Source organism: Rhinolophus sinicus, linkage group LG02 (genome assembly GCF_036562045.2).
Source record: "Rhinolophus sinicus isolate RSC01 linkage group LG02, ASM3656204v1, whole genome shotgun sequence".
Classification (NCBI taxonomy): Eukaryota; Metazoa; Chordata; class Mammalia; order Chiroptera; family Rhinolophidae; genus Rhinolophus; species Rhinolophus sinicus.
In genome coordinates this window covers 169,572,562-169,594,682 of record NC_133752.1, presented here as the reverse complement: position 1 = coordinate 169,594,682, position 22,121 = coordinate 169,572,562, and positions in this window count along the sequence as shown.

The following is a 22,121-nucleotide window of genomic DNA, read 5'->3' as shown; positions in this document are numbered from 1 at the left end:
TGGAATGTTGTCACACATGAAGGGTATAAAGAAATGAAAGATTCATCACCAAAACATCAACAGCATTTTCAACAAATAGAAAAGGATAGTGTGGTCTTTAAACAAACAAACGAAAAAGAACAATCTCAAAATTTAAAGTATAAAATAGACTTATACATATTGTCACAAATGATCTCACAGCAGAGCAATGAAGCCAGTATTACCTTTTGAATATGATGAAAATGTCATGAAATTCAAGTTAACAAAAGGCAAAGTCCAAATTAATATCAGTTCTTTTAACCTTAAATCGTGTCCAATTTTTACTATGTCGTACATTTAATTTTCCTTAAATTTAAATAAAAAAATCAGATATTTTTACATATCCAGAACCAGAAAACACATGGATTGTTGCTGAATACTGAGATTTTATTTTTTTGATGGAGAAAATAATTTACATTAATTACTATAATTTTCTACTAAGACTGGAGGAATTCTGATAGGCCAAAGAAAAATAACAGATGTTATATCTTGAGATTGATTATAAATTAAATATGCCTTGAATTTCATATAATTAAAGTCAATATATATTTTGACAGCCAGCTAAATGGTAGGCACCTGGTGATGCACAAAAGAATATCAGGTGAAGGCAAATCTAACAACAGCATAGACCTAGAAAATAATACCATAACTAATGAAATACAGCAGGTACACTAACAACTTTTATTAGTTAAGAGAAACCTAAACTGAAGAATAGTAGATTAGTTTATAGAAAAAACAAGTAGGGAAAAGGACAGGGATGTGTTAAACCTCAGGAACACAGAACATTGATACAAACTCTACTAAGTCTCATATTCTCTAGATTGAAGACCTAAAAGGGCTGACAATAATAAACTGTGATTTGAGTGTTGACTGTGTGCCACATGTTTTTTCATCACATTTAATTTGAACAGAAACCCTATGCAATATAAATTACTGCTTTTTCACTTTAAAGATGAGAAAAACTAAAATATAAAGAGGTTAAATAACTTAATGTTGAATGTCACATAACTGTGAAACTAGGATTTTAAACTACGTAGTAAAAGGTGTGAATTAAAAGTAGTATAAGCATTTTGTCAGCCTGAGGGGATATTTTCATTAGCTGATCCTCTACAATATTGAACCCTAGTTTTTTGGTATTAGCTCTGGGGTTTGAAACACTTTGAAATATAAAACTAGAATTTTAATGAAACTAACATATTTTTAAAATAATAGGTAAAAATGCATTTAATGAATCCAATTTACTCAATATAAAATGAAAATTTCCTCATCACAAAAATGAACAAAGATTTCCTGAAATGAAGAGCTAATTGTATGAGTAGATACCCATTTGCTGTCCATTACTTTGCCAATTTGTTCCCTCCCACCACAATCACATGCATATGCAATTATGAAAGATATAAAGACATTTACAAGTACAGGAAATATGCATCTATGCTATAGGTTAAGGAAAGGAACTATTAAAAACCTATAATTGAAAAGAATGCCAGGCAAATTCACCACAGAGGGGGCTAGATTAAAGAAGGCCGTCTATCATGGGTGCACAAATGATCTCCCTTTTTTCAGAAAGGACTCAAATATACCTAAATTCCACTAATTCTTTAGGTTTCAAGGACTGGTGAACTGTGGAGAGGTATGTCACGACTGGACCATACATGTCAAAGCTTCTTTGTCAGAATGAAAGCAGAAAAAGTAAAAAGTAAGAAATGATAGGTAATCGAATAAACGAAAATAGCTATTAAAACATCCCAAATACAAAATTATAAAATCAGCTTTGTAATATGATTAAGGAATAAAAAACCATGACTGAATAAATTTTATTAATGGGAGGATGAAGTAGCATTGGGATATATACTTTATCATTTGAATATGCTAAATAAGTAGTTCTTATGATCACCTTTATAAATGCCAAAAGTTGTTTAAATAAACTTGTTCTTCCTAAGAAAATTTTAATAGAATAGAGGCAAAAGTCACTTAAATATACACCCACATACATACAAATACATGCACACAGGAATTCAATGTACGATATGGCTGCCTATGTTATTTCTGGACAATTGGTAATTCTCAGTAAATGTTTATATATTCCAAAATAACAGAGAAACAATCAAAAACAAAATACCTATGAAAAAACTAAATTGAATGATTTAGACAAAAAACATTTATGCTTATACTTAGAAGAAAGGACAGCCTCTATATAATAGGATTAGTAACCCATCAAAGAAAGCAAACTTTTAAAATTTTTAAAACTTAGTGAAGACATATGAGAAACATATTTGGCTATTGATGTTGTTAAGTTCTTCTTGCCTCTTAGAGACAGCAAATTACCACATATAGTTACTATATCATTTTTTCCTCTATAGTCATACCTTTACTTTCATTATTCTTTTTCTTGATCATTTGCATCTGCAACTGTGGATGAGATCTCAACTCCATCTTTTATATTACCGCCTTTACTAATATTATAGAGGTTCAAATTTTCTTTTTACAACTCTTAATGTACATTTCAATTCTGCTATTATGTCTTTATTCTCTGGAATCTTGCTTTATCTTATCTAAATCACTTTCATCTCATGCAATTGCCTAATTTATCTTTATCAATTATTTAGCTGTAGCAGAATCTATGTCTTTCTACATACTTTAAGGGTGTCAAAATTCTTGTGAAATTTTCTTCTAGATCATGCAGTAGATTTTTTTTCAAAGGAATATTCTTCCTCCTGTTCTTCTAGATGCTGATAATCAATACGAAGCTTTACTAGGGCTGCACTTTTGTTTGTTGTTGGGCAAATTATTTTCTTCTCTAGTATTAGTCCACATGCATGATGCATGGTTTGCCTTGTTGTCTGTTGACCTTTGGTACAGATCTAATCCTCTTCTCAGATCATGCTACAGCATGAAGAGCAGGCTGATGCGTACAGATCTCAGACCATCCTAGTCTTGGAGAATACATCCACTTAGAACACCTCTACTATAATGAAGGTTTTCTTTTTTCAGTCCTCTGCATCTATTTCTGTATTAAGCTGATTTGATTGAATATATGAAAAATTAAAACTTCCTCTAGAGCTCTTATCATTCTGTCTGCTTCAATGAGCCTACAACTTCCATAAAGTATCATGTCACAATACTACTTTTTTCAAAGATGTTTTATATAATTTGCAGTCTCTGTTGGAATACAGAAAAATGGTGGCATGGATCAGTATTCTGACTACCTCTCAGATTGACATGTTAATGACATAGAAGTTTTATATATATGTAGTTAATATATATATATATATTTTTTTTCAATTGAAGTTAGTCTTTAATTTCCTCCAAATTATATGTATAAGCCAACTCCAGATATACTAAATAATCAGAACTGTCAAGATGGGAAAACAGAAAAGTATACATATTTATTCTACTCTCAGTGATATTAATGTCAGCTTTTGATAAAGGATTATATAATAGAGAGAGCTATCTGATTTCCCAGTTGATATAGGCCCTGATTCTCTGAGAAAAACAATGGAGAAAATGAAAAGATGTACACTTTTTTCCCTGATTCATGGGAAAACAAACAAACAAATAAACAAGAACAATGAAAAAAAAAAGGGGAGATGTACATTTTTATCTAGAGGATTTTGTGTTCTATAGGAAGAAGCCAAGAAATGATTACCCGTCAGGGTCAAAGGTGATTTTTTTCTGATTGGCTCCATCTTCTTAGTTACTAGGGATTCCTAACTACATTTTGATGCTACATTGTCTGTAAATTTTAGTATAAAATATAATTGTGTTTCTGTCCTTTTCCTTTTTGTTCATAAGTAGTTATTATAAAAATTTGGAAGACTGTATCAGGGGCTTCCAGATATATGACATTTTGAACCAGAATGTCTGAAAATTATTTTAATGGCATTTAAAACTGTATTGTAGTTGTTTGGGAAATTCACTTGATTCAATATACATCTTGATTTATGTAATACAAAGGAACTGATATATATATAAAATGTTTTTTTTTTACATGCTCCCAAATTGCACCCTTATATAAGTTTAAATATTTTTTAATTATTTTGATAGTCATCTATGTGTTTTTCATGTAAGGGTATGCCACTTGCTTTAATGTTAATGACATTACGAGGTAATAATCTCAGATTCATTTTTCCGTATTTCTAATTAGAGCATTAAAAAATATTGGCTGTGTTGCAAACTATGTGATTCTCCACCACGTACCTGGGGGTGTCTTGCTTTATATTTTGAGGTAAGAAGCACAAATGCTAAACAAAATGTAAAATTTCTTTCATTTCCTGCCAAAGTTTAGGTTCTATTTTTGCCAGAGTAGAAGGCAAGCACATTATACAGGATATGCCTCTCTGGTTGTTAGTTCTCCTGCCAGTTTCACTTTAGCACCGTAAGAGCTGCAACAGCAGATGGACTCCCCAAGTTAGCATTTGGAATCAAAAGGTGTTTAGAGGACTGTGGCAGTAAGTAAAATTCCTTAATGAGAAATTATAAAGAAGGGGAAAAGGAAAGTAACCTATTAAATTGTGTAACTAAACAGCAAATTTGAATCAATCAGCAAGTATATTTTATGTGTGTTTTCAATACTGGTTTGGGGATAAAAAGATTACTTTGAGTCTGCTTCTCAAATCCCCTTGTCAATTCTCAAACCTCATCTTGTCAGCATTTGGCACAGTTAATTACTCTTCCTTTTAAAAGCTCTCTTCATATTTATGTGGACTACACATTAGAGATTGTTTTTCTTCCTATCTCACTAGTTGCTACTTAGTATTCTTTCTGGAATTTTCTCATCTTCATAAGTTTTAAATTTTGAAATGCCCTACAGCACAGTCTTCAAACCTCTTTGTTTTCCTAGATGATTTCATTTAGATGCTGATGACTCCAAAATTTATATATTTAGGTCAAACATCTTATAGGAACTACAGATCTAACTCTTTAAAAAAATATTTTAAAATGCTCACTTGGAGGCTTGTTCAGGATTTTAAAAAATATGAGTCAAAAATTTCTGCTTTCTATAACCCAATCTACCGCTTTGTCCTTTATATCTATAAATGGCACCACAGTTCCACTTTCACGCATGAAGGAAAAAATCCTGTGGAATTTACCCTCCCATTGTAAACAACTAGAAAAGTAGACAAATTATATTAATTTACTTTTTTCAGACATTGAACAAAAGATAGCAAATTAACTCGATGAGGGAATCCTTTCACAATATATACATATATCAAATCATCATATTGCACACTTAAATATCTTAAAATTTTATTTGTCAGTTATGCCTCAATAAAGATGAAAATAGAAAAAAAAAGAGAGATAACACAGCAATGTATGGAAGCTTGCATCAAGAAAATGGTCCTCTGATTCCTGCCTTGTTGTACTCACACCCTGATGTGTTTGCCTCTCACATTGAATATGACTGACCTAGGCAACTAATGTGATTATGTCGAAATTATGGTCTGTGACTTCTAAGGCGAGGTCAAAAAGAAATTTTGATTCCTATCTTGCTCCCTTTTGGAAAATCCAATAAAAAGACAAAAAGCTATTCAAGGAGTCTATGGAGGTGTCCATGTAGTGAGAATTTAAATCTCCTGCTAGTAGCCATATAGATGATCCAAGCTGGAATTAGATATCCCAGCCCCACTTGAACCTCCAGATACGCAGTTTAAGAAAACATGTTGACTACAACCTCATAAGAAACACTGAGCTAAAACCACCTAGAAAGGCTATTGATTGATTCCTGACTGAGCAAAATAAATATCTCAAAAAGTGTTTATTGTTTTAAGCTGCAACATTTGAGACTAATGTCGTACTCAGCAATAAATAACTAATGCAAGTCTAGGAAACCTGGATGTGGAGAGATGCAGTAACAAATAACTATGATGGCGAGTATTTTGGAATCAGATTATGAGAAGAAGCTGAAAGGATTCTTATGAAAGAATTAATGAAACACGAATGTGCCTTGCCCAGAAGTCTGATGGACTGTGAAGAGGCTGCCAGTGGGGGCTGGAAAAAAAGTGATGAAAATACTAGTAGAAACCAGAGGACGGGACAACTGATTATCTAGTCACACAGAGTTTAGCATCACAGTAATCTGCAGTAATGTGTAAAATAGAAAGTGTACCTAATTAACTGGATGATCAAACTAAGCAAATGTTTAGGCAAAGTATTGATGATGACAACTGATTTCTCCTTGCTGTTTATAGTAAGATGTGAAGTTTGATGGACATAGTTTCTAAACAACTTTCCAGTACATACACAAACTTCATCTAACATAGCTCTGCTGATCTCTATTTTCACAGTCCAGTGTTTAGTTTCCACTTTACAAATATTTAACATACAAAGCACCACAATCTCCACACCACATATAGGTATTATTTCCCAACTAGTCTGTTTCTGTTTATTTTATTTGTTTCTGAACTTTCTAGAAGGATTTGCAGCTCAATCAGCCTTTGCTTACTATATCAAAATTTGTCTTCATAATTTTCTTACGGTATATGACTTTACGAGAAAAAGAGGGAGTAATAAGAAAATAAATAAATTTCAGTCTTATTGCCTCAAAAATCTGCAAAATTGGAGCAAATATCACCCCCTTTCTTAGTTGTTTGAGAACTTAAGTTTCTGAACCCATGAGCAAAGAAAATGACATAGAGACCTCAAGGCTTTCAAAGGGGCAGAGCATGAGTGATCTATGCAGTCATATTTTTCATCCTGTTGAACTGGACTTGGATTTAACATGTCCTAAAATAAGTTGCAAGGAGTTCAACTGATTGTGTTATATGAGGATCTGTTGAAGAAGAAACCAGAAGTGTTTAGCCTACAGACAAGAAGACTTAAGGGAGAGGCGGAGCTATGACAATTATCTCCAAACATTTCAGGGGAGGTCATTTACTAACAGAGTACAATTTAGCCTATTTGTCCATAAGACACAAAATTAGAGTCAATCTTTCAGAGTACAAGGGAGACATCTTTCTACTCAATGCAGAACTATGTAATAGAACGATTCATTTATAGAATGACCAGCCTACTGAGGTCATGATTTCTTCAATACTGTTAAAGAAGAGATTCATAGGCTCAGGAGAAATTTGGATCAAGTGGTCTGTAATTGTCTAATCCTAAGATTCTATGCTTTGTTCTTCATAATATTTTGTTATTTGAGAGAGAAAAACAAAGATTTAAATGTAATATGAATTTTAAAAATTAAAATGGTAAATTTTCAAAAGACACAGTCCATCTTCTTAACACAGCTTACATTAACAACAATGGGATATTTGGAGTGTTTTTTTGTGTGTGTGTGTTTTTGTGCAAATCTAGCCAGGCAAGTGAAACCATGCTTAATATTAATTCAACTTATTTAATTTCATTTTTATTTGATATTCTATTTTATATTCTCATTGACACATGAGTAGGCTACTTCTTAAGAGTTTACAGTCATCATTAACATAAAACATATTTAATAATGGTTATAATACAGACACTAAGATATCAGAAAAGAAAGAGTTGGTAAATGATTGATTCAGCTATACCAGTATCTACCTGCAAATCAAATGTGTTTATACTCATCTATTGATGTGCTAGAAAAAAATACTCTGTTACCATGTTTTCCTGAAAGTAAAACTGGGTCTTATATTAATTTTTGCTTCAAAAGACACATTAGGGCTTATGTTCAGGGGATGTCATCTTAAAAAATCATGCTAGGGCTTATTTTCCAGTGAGGTCTTATTTTCGGGGAAATACGGTAGGTGCTGAGGTTACAAAAAAACAAATTTAATCCTATCCTCAGGATCTCACAGTCTAGAAGACAGAAATAAATCTTAAAAACAGTAAATTCAAGAGATAAGGAAATGAAACTAAGATAAAGAATAATATGGTGTTTTAGGGGTAAACACTTATTCCCCCTCAGTTGGCAGAGGGAGTTCTATTAATTGCTTTTGTTTACAGCCTTTTCAGTTCATTCTTAGAAAGAAGGGACATTTTATTTGATTGGTTAAGTTAGCATAAAGAACTGGGAGTCTGCACATCTGCCCTTTCTCCTGGGATCCAATCTACTTACAGAGAGCATGTATTCTTCTCTACTCTCTTGAGAAATCTATGGTAATCACAAATAGGCTTTGAAAGTCTTCAGTAGCAGAAAGTCTACTTACTGGAAAAAAAAAAAAATGCAGTGTCCAATATTACCTTTCTCCTTAATACAATTGATATTTTAATCTTTTTTGCAAACTGCTCTCTTCATACACAAATTTATTTATTTTTCACCTTTATTGAGGTATAATTGCTATCTAGGTGTTGGGGATTGCTGAAAGCTTCTAGAGGATGCTGTCAGATCCAGGACACACGGTCCCCTTCATAGTTATTTCACAACATAACTACTTCTTCAAGGCTAGCAAGAGACTGTCTCATACTTTGCTCTAATGGATTATTTATATTATGTAACAATAATAGGATTCACTATCCCATCACCATTATCATAAAACTTAACCTGATCAAGGTAATGACTCTCTCATCATATTAGCAGCACTACCTATACTCAAGGGGAGATGAAACAACTCATGTTCACCAGGGGAGAGGGAATCTTGGGAGCCATCTTCTAATTCTTTCATCGTATCCCCTTATTTTCCTATATGGATTTCATATTAGAGATCTCATAAAATAATTTTTTTCTATTAAATATATAACAAATTTACTTTGGTCTAGTGATCTTAATATAAGCATACTTGAGGCTTTTTATCCCTTAAAAAAAGATAAAATCTTAAAGGTACTATTTTATTGAATTGAATTTGTGATTGTGAGATCTTTCTTATTAATATTAAAACCCTGCATTATCTAAGAACTAAATATCAGAAATAAATGTACTGCTAAGGTACTTGCTTTTTACTGACTCATAAGGGTATGCTCATGTATAATGTCTGTAAAACAAAGAGAAAAAGTTCTGAAGAAATGTTCTGGAAAAGACCTTTTTACAGGAATTCTAAACATATACACGCGCGCGCTGTGGTCTGACAATTAAGTTCGCGCACTTGCCACCATGTTCCTACACTGGCAGCACTGTACAAACAGGTCAGGTTTCATAACCTTGGTATATCAGTGTCTCACATCTGTGTTGCTGTCAACTTGTAGAAGTGTCTTGCTCAGTGGCATTCATTATTGCTCTTGCATGTTTTTGTGTGCTGTCATGAGAATGTCTGAGCTTGAATTAGAGCAATGAACAAACATTAAATTTCTTGTTAAACTTGGCAAAAGTGGAAGTGAAATCAGGGGCATGTTAGTCCAAGTTGGGGATAACACCATGAAGAAAATGGCAGTGTACAAATGGATTAAACGTATTTCTGAGGGGAGAGAACATGTCACTGAAGAGAGGTCAGGGTGGCCAGTAACCAGCAGAACTGATGAAAACATTGCAAAAATTCATCGAATTGTTTGTCAAAATCATTGGCTGACTGTGAAAAGTATAACAGACTAAGTAAACATTAATAGAGACACAGTTAGGAAAATCTTAACTGAAAATCTTGGTATGAGAAAGGTGTGTGCAAAAATACTGCTGAAGGAGTTCACTGAAAAACAAAAACAAAGGAGAGTCGAAGTTTGCCAAGACCTTTTGGAGAGGCAAGAGGATGTTTTGGGCCATGTTATCACTGGTGATGAAAAATAGGTGTACCAATAGGACGCTGAAACAAAGCGTCAAAGTGCACAATGGAAGTCAGTCAATTCTCCATGATGAAAAATGTTCCATCAGTCCAAATCAAGAGTCAAAATTATGTTGCTAACCATTTTTGATATCAGAGATATTATTTACTATGAATTTGTACCAACTAGACAAACAGTTAACCAACTGTACTATTTGGAAGTGCTGAAAAGACTATATGAAAATGTTAGACGACCTGAACATTTTGCCAACAATTCATGGCTCTTGCATCACGACAATGCTTCAACTCTCACGGCACTGTCTTTGAGGGAGTTTTTAGCCAATAAACAAATAACTGTATTGGAACACCCTCCCTACTCACCTTCTCTGGACCCCAATGACTTATTTCTTTGCCCATAGATAAAGGAAATATTGAAAGGAAGACATTTTGATGACATTCAGGACATCACGGGTAATACAATGACAGCTCTGATGGCCACTCCAGAAAAAGAGTTTCAAAATTGCTTTGAAGAGCAGACTAAGCGCTGGCATTGGTGCATAGCTTCCCAAAGGGAGCACTTTGAAGGTGACCATAGTGATATTCAGCAATGAGGTATGTAGCACTTTTTCTAGGATGAGTTCTTAAACTTAATTGTCAGACCTCCTTTATACACATATATATACACACATATATACTTATATTAAAACATTACTAGAAAGATAAATCACACACAAAAAATTAGGTATCTTCCAAACCTGTTTGAACTCTAAAATTGTTCAAAATACACCTCCCTTGTTAATCTTCATTCAGACTTATAGATTGCTACCCTATGCATATACAGTTCAACATTCAAAGAATGTCTCAATATAACCCATATTCAAATACTGGAACTTTTTTTCTAGGAAGCTCCTCTTTCTCCAGTACTCCTCTTCAAATTCCAGTGTCCCAAGCCTTCCAAATCTCCACCTCATTCTCCTGTATTTAGTATGATATTGAGACTGTTTGGGATTCCCTCCCTGCACTGCAGAATAGAAAATGCTTCCAGGAAGTAAACCAATACAATCATTGCTCCCCCCTCAGGCATCACTGTTCTGCATTGCTAGTCACTCTGAAAATAGTTATTTTTATTATATTTCATCTACTTTCAAATTTTTATATGTAGAAGGGCAATTATATGGTCCCACTTATTCCATTATAAACAGAAAAGTGTGTTTCCCACTTTTATTTATTTTTAATTAAGGTAAAATTAATCGCAGCAAAATTTTACTTTTTTTTTTGGTGTACAGTTCTGAATGTTTTGACAAATGCATTCTGTCATGCAACCACCACCACAATCAAGAAATACAAGATCAGGCTCACTTTTGTGAGCCTGACTCTAACCTATAGAGTTAGAAACACTTTAATTTATGCACAATGATAGAGATTCATTTATAGCAATGAGGTGTCTTTATTCTGCTTGATCTAATTATTTCCTTTAAAAAGCCAACATAATTTACCAATTTTTTTACTTTGGTAGAAACAATGGGATTTAAACACATGCACCTCTGAGATGCCTTTAATATTTTCTCATGGTCATTGATAGTCACAGCATAACATTATTATTACATAGCATCTTGCATTAGATTAAGCCAGCATTACACTTCAAAATGCCTTTCTTAATTCTTTAAATAATCTACATTGTCTTTTTGAAACTATATCATAAATATACTCTACCACAATATATCCATAATGAGGTGGTTATTAGGCATGACCCACAGTATCACGACAGGCATTTGTGAGATATGAGAATAAATTAAAGCAGGAAAAGTTATATATCTGAATTTGATTGTACATTTAGTTGTTTTCTAATGGGAATTTCTACAGAAGATATAATTCAACCTAGAAAAGAATGAGGTAATGAATGTTAGAGAAACAAATTAAACTTCTGCCAGACATTGACGGGTTGTAAATTTGTTTTAATTTCTAAGGAAAGAGATCCAGGTGTCACTGTGAACAGCTCAATAAAGATGTCAACTTAATATTCAACAATAGCTAAACAAGCTGTTTATTTGAATTATGAAAAGTAGAAAGTCTATAAAACATAAGAAAATAATATTATATAAAGAGAGCAACCACTGGTACTGTTTTAGCAACTGTGTTTTTTGTTAGATATTTCCTCTTCATCAGGATACTTGATCAATTTTACATTCATTTAATATATATTGAGAACTTATTTATATAATTGGGGTTAATGGTCAGGAATATTCCACAGAAGAGGTGATTTTTTGAGCCTTATCTGAATAGTTAGCAGCCAATGCCAAACAGACAATGGTATCAAAAGCATTCAGGAAAAAAGAGCAATGCCAGCAAAACCTTGGAAATTTAAAACAAATTTATACTTGGAAGACAGCATGGAACTCAATAACGCTTTCCTTTCTTTCTTTTTTTTAAACCCCCAATTTGACAGAGTCAAATCACAGAATTCTCGAAAGTTATGGAAGAGAGGATTTGGAATTACATAAAGATAGAAATAAAAATTACATGTTTTAAGAGCTTATTATGCCCCAAGTACTGTGTGTTAAGCATATAAGATACCCTCATGAAAACTCTATGAGGTAGGTACTATTAGTTTCTTTATATAAATGAGAAAACAAAGAAATAGAAATTTTTTTTGCCCAATGTTCAAAATAGCTAACAATAACTACCGTGTTTCCCCGAAAATAAGACCTAGCTGGACAATCAGCTCTAATGTGTCTTTTGGAGCAAAAAATTAATATAAGACCTGGTATTATATTATATTATATTATTTGTATTATATTGTATTGTATTGTATTGTATTGTATTGTATTGTATTGTATTGTATTGTATTGTATTGTATTATATTATATTATACCCCATCTTATATTATAATAAAATAAGACTGTGTCTTATATTAATTTTTGCTCCAAAAGATGCATTAGAGTTGATTGTCTGGCTAGGGCTTATTTTCGGGGAAACACAGTAGTATGGCAGGAATCCAGCATGTTTAACTCTTAAGCATTACACATAATTGAAACTTAATAACAAGGCAACTAGTCTTGTGCGCTGAACAAGAACTCATGCATCACCTATGAATAGAGCCTTGCTTTAATAGCTTGAAGGAAAATACCAATGATTTGATAGTGGAATCTTTCCCTGGGAAGCATATTTGCTCTTCACTTGAACTTTTTCCTCTTTATGCCTTTTGAGTAATGCAATAATTTTTACCCGATCTCCTGATCTTTATCATTAATTTTCAGCCATCCTTTTCTAATTTCTGTGTTTAAGGTCAAATATTTCCCTCTAAACCACATGCTAGTCACATCCCACAAGTTTTCTTACCATTAAGCTCAAAATACTTTTTATTGCTAATTCTGTTTCTAAGTCAATGACTTATATGGAAAGTAGTTTAATAATTGCTTATGATATATGGACTTTTAAAATATTTTTAAAACTGATTTCTAGCTGCTTTTTACTGTGATCAGAAAAGATACTCTGCATAATAACAATTCCTTAAAATTTGTTGAGATTTCTGTTATGTTTAAGACATTATCCTTTTTGGTCAAAGATCTATGTACTCCAAAACTATATACTCCATAGTCTTGGCTTATAGTATTCTAAACTTGACAGTTATGTCAGGTTTGCTAGTCATATACAAATCTTCCATAAGCTTACTGATTTTTTTCTTTTTTTCTTTTTTTTGATATGCTGGATTGATGAATTACTGATAAAGTTGTATTGAACTTTCTTCCCATAATTCTGGATTTGTTTATTGGTCACTTAAAACTATATTACTATTAAATATCCCTGTTCATCTCTAGTAAAACCTGTTAACTCAAATTTTATTTTCTCTCACTTTCTTAATATTTTTTATTAAGACTATTTTTGGAGCAGTTATAAGTTCACAGCAAAATCTAGGGAAAGTGCAGAGGTTTTCCCTATACTCCCTGCCCCCACACATGTAAAGCCTCCCCCATCACCAACAGTGTGGTACATTTATTACAGTTGATGAATCTACATTGACACATCATATAATCAATCATGTAAAGTATAAATTTTACCTTAAGTTTCATTCGTGATGTCGCAGCTTTTATGGCTTTGGATATTTTCTTTCACTTTAACAGAGTTAATGTATTAATGTTTTCATGACATATATTCTTCCTTCTTTTACTTCAACCTTCTGAATCCTTATATTTACATGTGTCTATTATAAAAAAAATATCATGCAATTTTGTTCTTCATTATTTTGAAATCATTATCTTTTAACTAGGATATTTAGTCAATTACTATATAATGTAATTACTGATATATTTGGGTTTAAATACACTATCTTACTGTTCACAATTGGTCCAGCCTCTTCTACCTTCCTATTTCTCTCCATTTCTCTCCTTTTCTGCAGTCCTTGCAGTAATTATTTTCAGTATTCCAGAGGGACCTTAATCCTCTGGTGTGATGTATACAGAAACAAAGTGGTGTCCAGAGATTAAAAGTATACATGATAAATTGGAAACAATTAAATATATAATAAAGTGAGTTAAAGCAGCATGAAATGGGCAGCAATGAGAAAAATCCAAGGTGAGAGTGTACTATACCTGAGAAATTATAAAGTCATAGAATACTTCTTACCTCTACAAAAGAAAATAATAGGGTGTATGCTAATCTGACTGATATAAACATGTTTGATGATTTTAGACTTAAGGAATTGATCTAGAGAAAGTGCATATTTAATTATGCTTACAAAACAAAGGTATTATCAACCTTGGCAACATTAGAGAAAAACTAGAGGGGACAGGGGATGAGAAGATGGAGGGAAGTCAAAAAGCAATGTGTTTGATGAAGAATAACATTTACAGCAGTCTCCTGAAATATCTTCACATAATAGCACCCAAAAATACCTATGCTATCAACACTGGTTTAATGGACGAAACTAACCCACTTTTGGAGACAATCTCTCCGTGGACCCTGGCTATGCAAGGGTTGACCTGAAAGTCAAAGAGCTGATGAAATCAATATCTTAGCAAATGTACAAATCATCGTGGCAAACTGGTTGGGAAGCTCTACTTAAAATTATAAGTGAAACAAAGAGAGGTATTTAAAATGGTTATAAATTTCTAAAGCTGAGACACAAGAGAATGGGAGACTGATTTGATCTTAACCTTCATCTATCATTATAGGATATCAAAGCTTGGCATAAAAATAGTATAAGCATGTTATTTAAACTCTAAATATGGATGTAGAAAATTGAAAATATCAGAAAGACTCAAAACGAAAAAGTTAGATGCTTTTCACTTTTGAAAAGCAGTAATGAAGATAAAAAGGAATAAAACAGAGGCCTATAATTTCCATTAAAAACCCTTTTATGGCCTTTTAGATTTTTTTTTAAATCCTGTATACACATAACTTTTTATGTAACAAAACAAGGATCTGTTAGACAACAGAGCATTTATTAGGTATATGGTAATATAGTAAGGTAAAAAAAAACAACAAAAAACAGGAGCTCTACAGAGGGTATACATAAAATATGGAAAAACAAAGTAAACAATATGTGGCCAAAACACAATCACTGAAGTAAAAATTTTAAATTTTCATTCTTATTTTTCTGGTACCTGAGAGAAATTGTTATAGAAAGTTTACAGAAAGTATAAACAGATTATTTAACTTAGTTTATTTCTTGAAGCAGAATAAAACGCCTGTCCTCCGTATCTTGGGAGATAAGCAAATAATTGGCTGCCCCCAGTCCAGCTCCATAAATTACCCAGAAAATACTGAAGAGAAAAGAAGCTCCCAAGGCCTGATCTTCCGCTCTCCACTTCCCAAACAAAACGTAGCCTCTCAAAAGGCATATAATCACAGTGCTCACCATGTTACAAATTCATTAACAATGACTTAAGAAAAACTTTTATTATATCTTTTCTGGGGGAGAGATCTGGTTTCTAAAGAAGACTGGAAACAATACTTGCATAAAAAAGGGAAAATATTAAATATCCCTCACTCTTCAAATTTGGGGTCAATGTCTTCTGTTCTAGGAATCCTCACTGGAATCAAGATAATTTGCTATGTGTGTCTACTCTCAGTGACCGTATACTCATATTTAACACTTAACATATTATTTTCAAATTATCTGCTTATTAGTCTGTTGTCCTCATTTCACTATCAGCCTACATCAAGTCAAGGACCATGGCTTAATCATATTTGTATTCTACAACAAGTATATAGTCCAAAGTAAGCACTCATAAAAATTCAACTGAAGGTCACTATAACATATCTTTCACTGAAACCCATGGAATTTCACTCAGGAAATTTCATCAAATCTCCATATGCTATTTAATTGACTTAAGACTAGACAAATGGGTGTGATGGCTGGAATAATATGCAATGACCTTTATCAGATTAATATAAACTAAAATCTGAAAAGAAAACACACAGATAATAAGTTCAGGAGGTAGTTTCACATGTTTCCTGTTAGAAACATATAGAACTACTAGTTGTTTCCATGTTTATACAGGAACTTTTCTGTGTAGTGAATTTCTCACATATCCAATTCATAAAGAATATTTTCACTTAGTTGTATATGCCATGACAGAAATTCTTATCAAACTACAGAACTAAATAATGGTTAATGTGGTGATAGCAAATTGTATAGCACAAATAACATTTTCTGAAAGCTATATGGATAAGAGAATTTCCTGAAATGTGTATCAAAATTATGATCACCTTCTCTATTGAATGCAATTAACTTTATTTATTTTTCAATACACTTTTTATAGAAAAAAACCTCAGATAACCAAGTTGATAGAAATTAAAAAACTAAAAATTTAGTTGTTGTCAGGTATTTTCAATGCCACATTTTCAGAAACTCAAAACATGCACAGTCACACACACACACGCGCACACACAAATATATACATATTTATAAAAACCACATTAGACTCCTGAAACTAATAAGCCATTATAGCAAAATATTGCAGGATACAGGGTTAATATACTAAAGTTAATTATTTTCCTGCATACCAACAATGATCAACTGGAATTTGAAATTAAAAACACACCAATAACATTTACTTTAGAATCCCCCAAAATGAAATACTAAGGTATAAATCTAACAAAATATGTACAAGATATAGAGAAAGCAAGCTATAAAACTTGATGAAATAAAAGAAGAATTTTTTTAAATGTAGAGCTATTCCCTGTTCATGGATAGGAAGACACGATATTGTCAAGATGTGAGTTCTTTCCAACCTAATCTTCACATTCAATGCAATCCCAATAATAATATCAAGAAGTTATTTAGTGCATATTAACAAACTGATTCTAAAATATGTGAAGAGAGAAAAGATCAAAAATAGCCACCATGATGATAAAAAAAAAGAAGAGTTGTAAGACTGACATTACATTACTTCATGGCAGTATAAAGCTATAATAATCAAGGCAGCATTGGCAAAGGACTACATAAATAGATCAGTGGTAGAGAATAGAGAGCCTAGAAATAGACCCACATAAATATGGTCACCTGATCTTTGACAAAAGGAAATAAAATGCAGGAACGGTAGTCTTTTCAGCAAATAATGCTGGAACAACTAAACATTCACATGGGAAAAAAAAAAGAATTTAGACATAGACCTTACAGTTTTTACAAATATTAACTCAAAATGTATCACAGACCTAAATTTAAAGCACAGACCCATAAATTTCCTAATAGGCAACAAAAGAGAAAATCTATATGACTTTGGGTATGACAATGACTTCATAGATATAACACTAAAGGCATAAGCCATGAAAGAAATAATTGATAACTTGGACTTCATTAAAATTGAAAGCATCTGCTCTGCAAAAATTAATATGAAGAGAATGAGAAGGTAAGTCATAGATAGAGAGAAAATATTTGCCAAAGATAGAGCTGATAAAGGACTATTATCCAAAATATACAAAGAATTTTAAAACTCAGTAATAAGAATGCAAACAACCTGATTAAAAAATAGGCCAATGATCTTACACACCTAACCAAAGAAAATGTACAGATGGCAAATAACCATGATAAGATATTCCACATTATATGTCATCATGGAAATGCAAATTAAAACAACAGTGAGATATTACTTACTACACACTTATCAAAATGGCCAAAGCTCAGAACACACAAATCACCAAATCCTGAAAAGGGTATGGAGCAACATGAACTTCCATTCAATGCGGGTGATAATGCAAAACTTTACAGCCCTTTGGAAGACAGCAGTTTCTTAAAAGCTAAATATTCTTACTATATGATCCAGCAATTTTATTATTTGGTATTTACCCAAAGGAATTGAAAACTGTTATCCATACAAAGACTGACACACACATATCTATAGTAGTTTTATTTATAATCGCTACAAGTTGGAAGCAACCAAGATGTTCGTCCTTCAGTAGTGGAATGGATAAACTGTTGGACATATAGTTAATGGAATATAATTTAGCACTAAAAAGATATTCCATTAATCAGTTATCAATTATCAAACCATGGAAAGACGTGAAGAAAAATTAAGTGCAAATTAATTAGTAAAATAAGTCTATCTGAAAAGAATACATGATATGTAATTCTAACTATATGACATTCTAAAAAAACAAAACTATGGAGACAATGAAAACAATCAGTGGTTGCCAAAGATGGCAGGGGAGATAAGAGCATAGATAATTTTTAGAGCAGTGAAATTACTCTGCACAATATTAGAATGATGGATGTATCTCACTCTACATTTGTCTAACCCATAGAATGTACAACACCAAGTTGAACCTTAAGGTAAACCATGGACTTTGGATGATTATGATGTGTCAGTGTAGGTTCACCCTTGGTAAAAAAATGGATCACTGTGCTGAGTCATGATAAGAATAGGGGATGCTATAAAGATGTGGAAGCAGGGTATATATGGGAAATCTCTGTACCTGTCTCTCAATTTTGTCGTAAACTTAAAACTGCTCTTGAAAAATAATATCTTAATAAAACACATGAGAACTTGAACCTATTGACCAAGTCTCAAGTATTTATAGTTATACCTAACTTGCAATTATGTGCTCAATGAAATTAACATGTGTTTTATTGAAATTTTAATTTTCATTTGTATCAAACATCATAGAAAGAAAAGGATGGTTACCTCTTCCCAAGTAACTTGATAGTATTAAAGAAAATTAAAAGAATTTTCTGTAATACTAGTGAAACTACTATTTTCCTCTTCCCACTACTGATAATGACTTTAGTTACATATTAGTTTATGTAAGAAATGAAGTTTTGGTCTTAGTATCATATAAGTTCAATTAGTTGAATATTTTTCCACTATATATTTGGAGCGTTTGGAGTAAGTTTCAAATTATAAATTGCTAAAGAAATATTCTAAGAAAATTACCAGGTTAAACTCTATCTATCTAATTTAATATAAGTCTTCACAAAAGAAAGAGAGTAATAAAGAAATTTCTAAATTCTTAGCCTGACATATAATTCTGGTTTTGTTTGTGATTCTACTTATCTCTGTAACTGATTGGAATTATACTTTTGTAGCTACTTTGCAATTAATTATATAACTAAATTACCTTTTTACTTACAATACCTTTTTTCTTCTTTTGTACTTCAACTATCTTCACTTTTCCCAATTACCCATCCTGATCCTGAAATAATTTATACTAGACAGACAAGTCAACTTGATTTAAAATAGTTCACATAAAACACACTAAGATCATCTATCTCCAGACTAAGTTTTAAATGAATGTTTCACTATAACTAAAAATAATGGAATATAGAACATAAAATTCTATAAAGTATTAGGGGGGAGAGGTGTTCACCCAACTAAACATAATATGCAACAGATTTGATTTCACTAACAAGTAAATGCTCTTTTTTTTTTTTTCAATAATGAACTATGTCAGAAAATACAAAATTACTTTTTAGGGACCTATATTTCCATAAATGTGATACACTGTATAATAGAGCTCATATGTGTCTGTATTTGAATTAATAAAAAAAAAAAAGAATGGACATAGATTTTGGTGCCCCAAAAATCTTTATCATTAAAATAGGTTTATAGTGTCATTTAAATCTTTGGTATCTTGCCTGGAAATGAGCATGTTTCATGAATATTTCAAATAAGTGAGGTTATCAATTGCTGATGTTGCATCACATCCAACCTCTAAACATTGAACAAAAAAGGAATTGTCCACTCAGTTTTGCATTCTCCTTTCAGTAGATTATTCAAATTCTCCATATCTTTAAGGAAAAATAATACAGTTTGGTTTATAAGGTATTTCAATATATTGCTAAAATGTTTGTGCTATTTTAACAAGTTCTATTGAATTTACTTAAGTGTCAATAAACAAACAATAGTGAATTGCATGACCTTATGAAAAGGTACACAGTATTGGGTATATAATATTTGATTTTATTCTGGGGCAAAAAAGTTTCTTTTGCTATCTGTTTATATTTATAGGTCTACTGCCTATTTTATTGTATTTATCTTTTATGTTAGCCATAAATTTACTCCAAACAATTTATATAATGGTTTAATGTGTAAAAAACAGTTGTCCTATTTTCCTTGTGAAAAATGTTTCCAGCATCTAACATTTTTATTGCTTATTGGTCTTTCAAATCAAAGCTTAATTAAGGTAGTTTATTATAAGTGTTATAATAAATGAATTAAGAACAGAAAAGAGAAATGAGGAGTAGACCATAAGTATATAGAAATTATACTTATGATGGAATTTTCACAGCATTTTAGTGAGGGAAGAAAAGAAATACCAATATTCGATACTGGGGAAATCATTGCCAACATGGAAAAGCAATCTACATTGGTTTTGTTTTGTTTTGTTATTTTAAATCAATTTATGTGGTTTAAATTTAAAAAAAGGTAAACCCTTTAGAAGACAATATAAAATAATATTTTTCTAAACTTTATTAAACTTTAAAGCAAATTTAATAAATTTTATTGTTTTAAAATCAAGCTTTCTATCAATTGAAATATATTCTAAAAAAGGTAAAATAAAAATCACTGATAAAAAGACATATTAATAATACATATAATTTAAAAGGAATTAGAACTCAGAATATATGAAGAACCCCCTCAAGTCAATAATAAAAGGCAAATAACAGTAGAAAGAGTAAAACAGATGAATAGATCTTTTACAATAGAAAAAAGACAAATAACTAATAGCCATTATTTATCATGAAGATAAACATTTAAATCTCAAATTAAAATCTCAGAATACAATTTTGCATCAAGTGGATTGAAAAACATTTTTTTTTTTTTAAGTTAGATGATACCATCTATTGGTAAAATGTGAAGCTACTGAACCTTTATATGTTGCTGGTCAAAGTGAAAATTTATAAATAATGTTGGCAAACAATTAACTTTTTCTAGTATAAGATACATATAGTATAATAGTATAAGATATATCTAGTACAAGTTATATGTTAGTGTATATCTTAATATATATCTATATATATATAGATAGATAGATAGATAGATAGATAGATAGATAGATAGATAGATAGATAGATATGAGGTCGGACAATTCAGTTCACGAACTTTGTTGCAATAATGTTGCTAACCTTTTCTGATATTAGAGGGATTATTTATTATGAATTTGTACCAACTGGACAAACAGTTAACCAAGTTTACTATTTGGAAGTGCTGAAAAGGCTGCATGAAAAAGGTAGACGACCTGAACTTTCACCAACAATTCATGGCTCTTGCATCACGACAATAAATGGCACTGTCTGTGAGGGAGTTTTTAGCCAGTAAACAAACTGCTGTATTGGGACATCCTCCCTACTCACCTGATCTGGCCTCCAATGACTTCTTTCTTTACCCAAAGATAAAGGAAATATTGAAAGGAAGACATTTTGATAACATTCAGGACATCAAGGATAATACGATAATAGCTCTGATGGTCATTCCAGAAAAAGAGTTCCAAAATTGCTTTGAAGGGTGGACTAGGAGCTGGCATTGGTGCATAGCTTCCCAGGGGGAGCACTTTGAAGGTGACCATAGTGATATTCAGCAACGGGGTATGTAGTACTTTTTCAAGGATGAGTTCATGAACTTAATTGTCAGACCTCATATATACCTTAGTGTGTGCATGTGTGTGTATTCCAAGATATTCTTATATATATATATGAATATATGTGTATATATATACATATACATATATATTATATATACATATGTACACATATACATATGTATATATACATATATTCTTATATATATAAATTTTTATATATGTATATATTTCTAGTATCTATATATGTATATATAAGACTATATATAAGGATATATGTATATATATTCCCAGAACAATGTTTGTATTTTTGTACATTATTTGTGATAGGAAAAAAATGGCAACCTAAACATCCATCAACAAATGCATGGATAAAGAAATTATGAGGCAGTCATATTATGAAACACTGTATAGCAATAAAGTTGAACAAATTATAGTTATACATGTTGCATCAGTTGACGTGAAACCAAGAAAGAAATT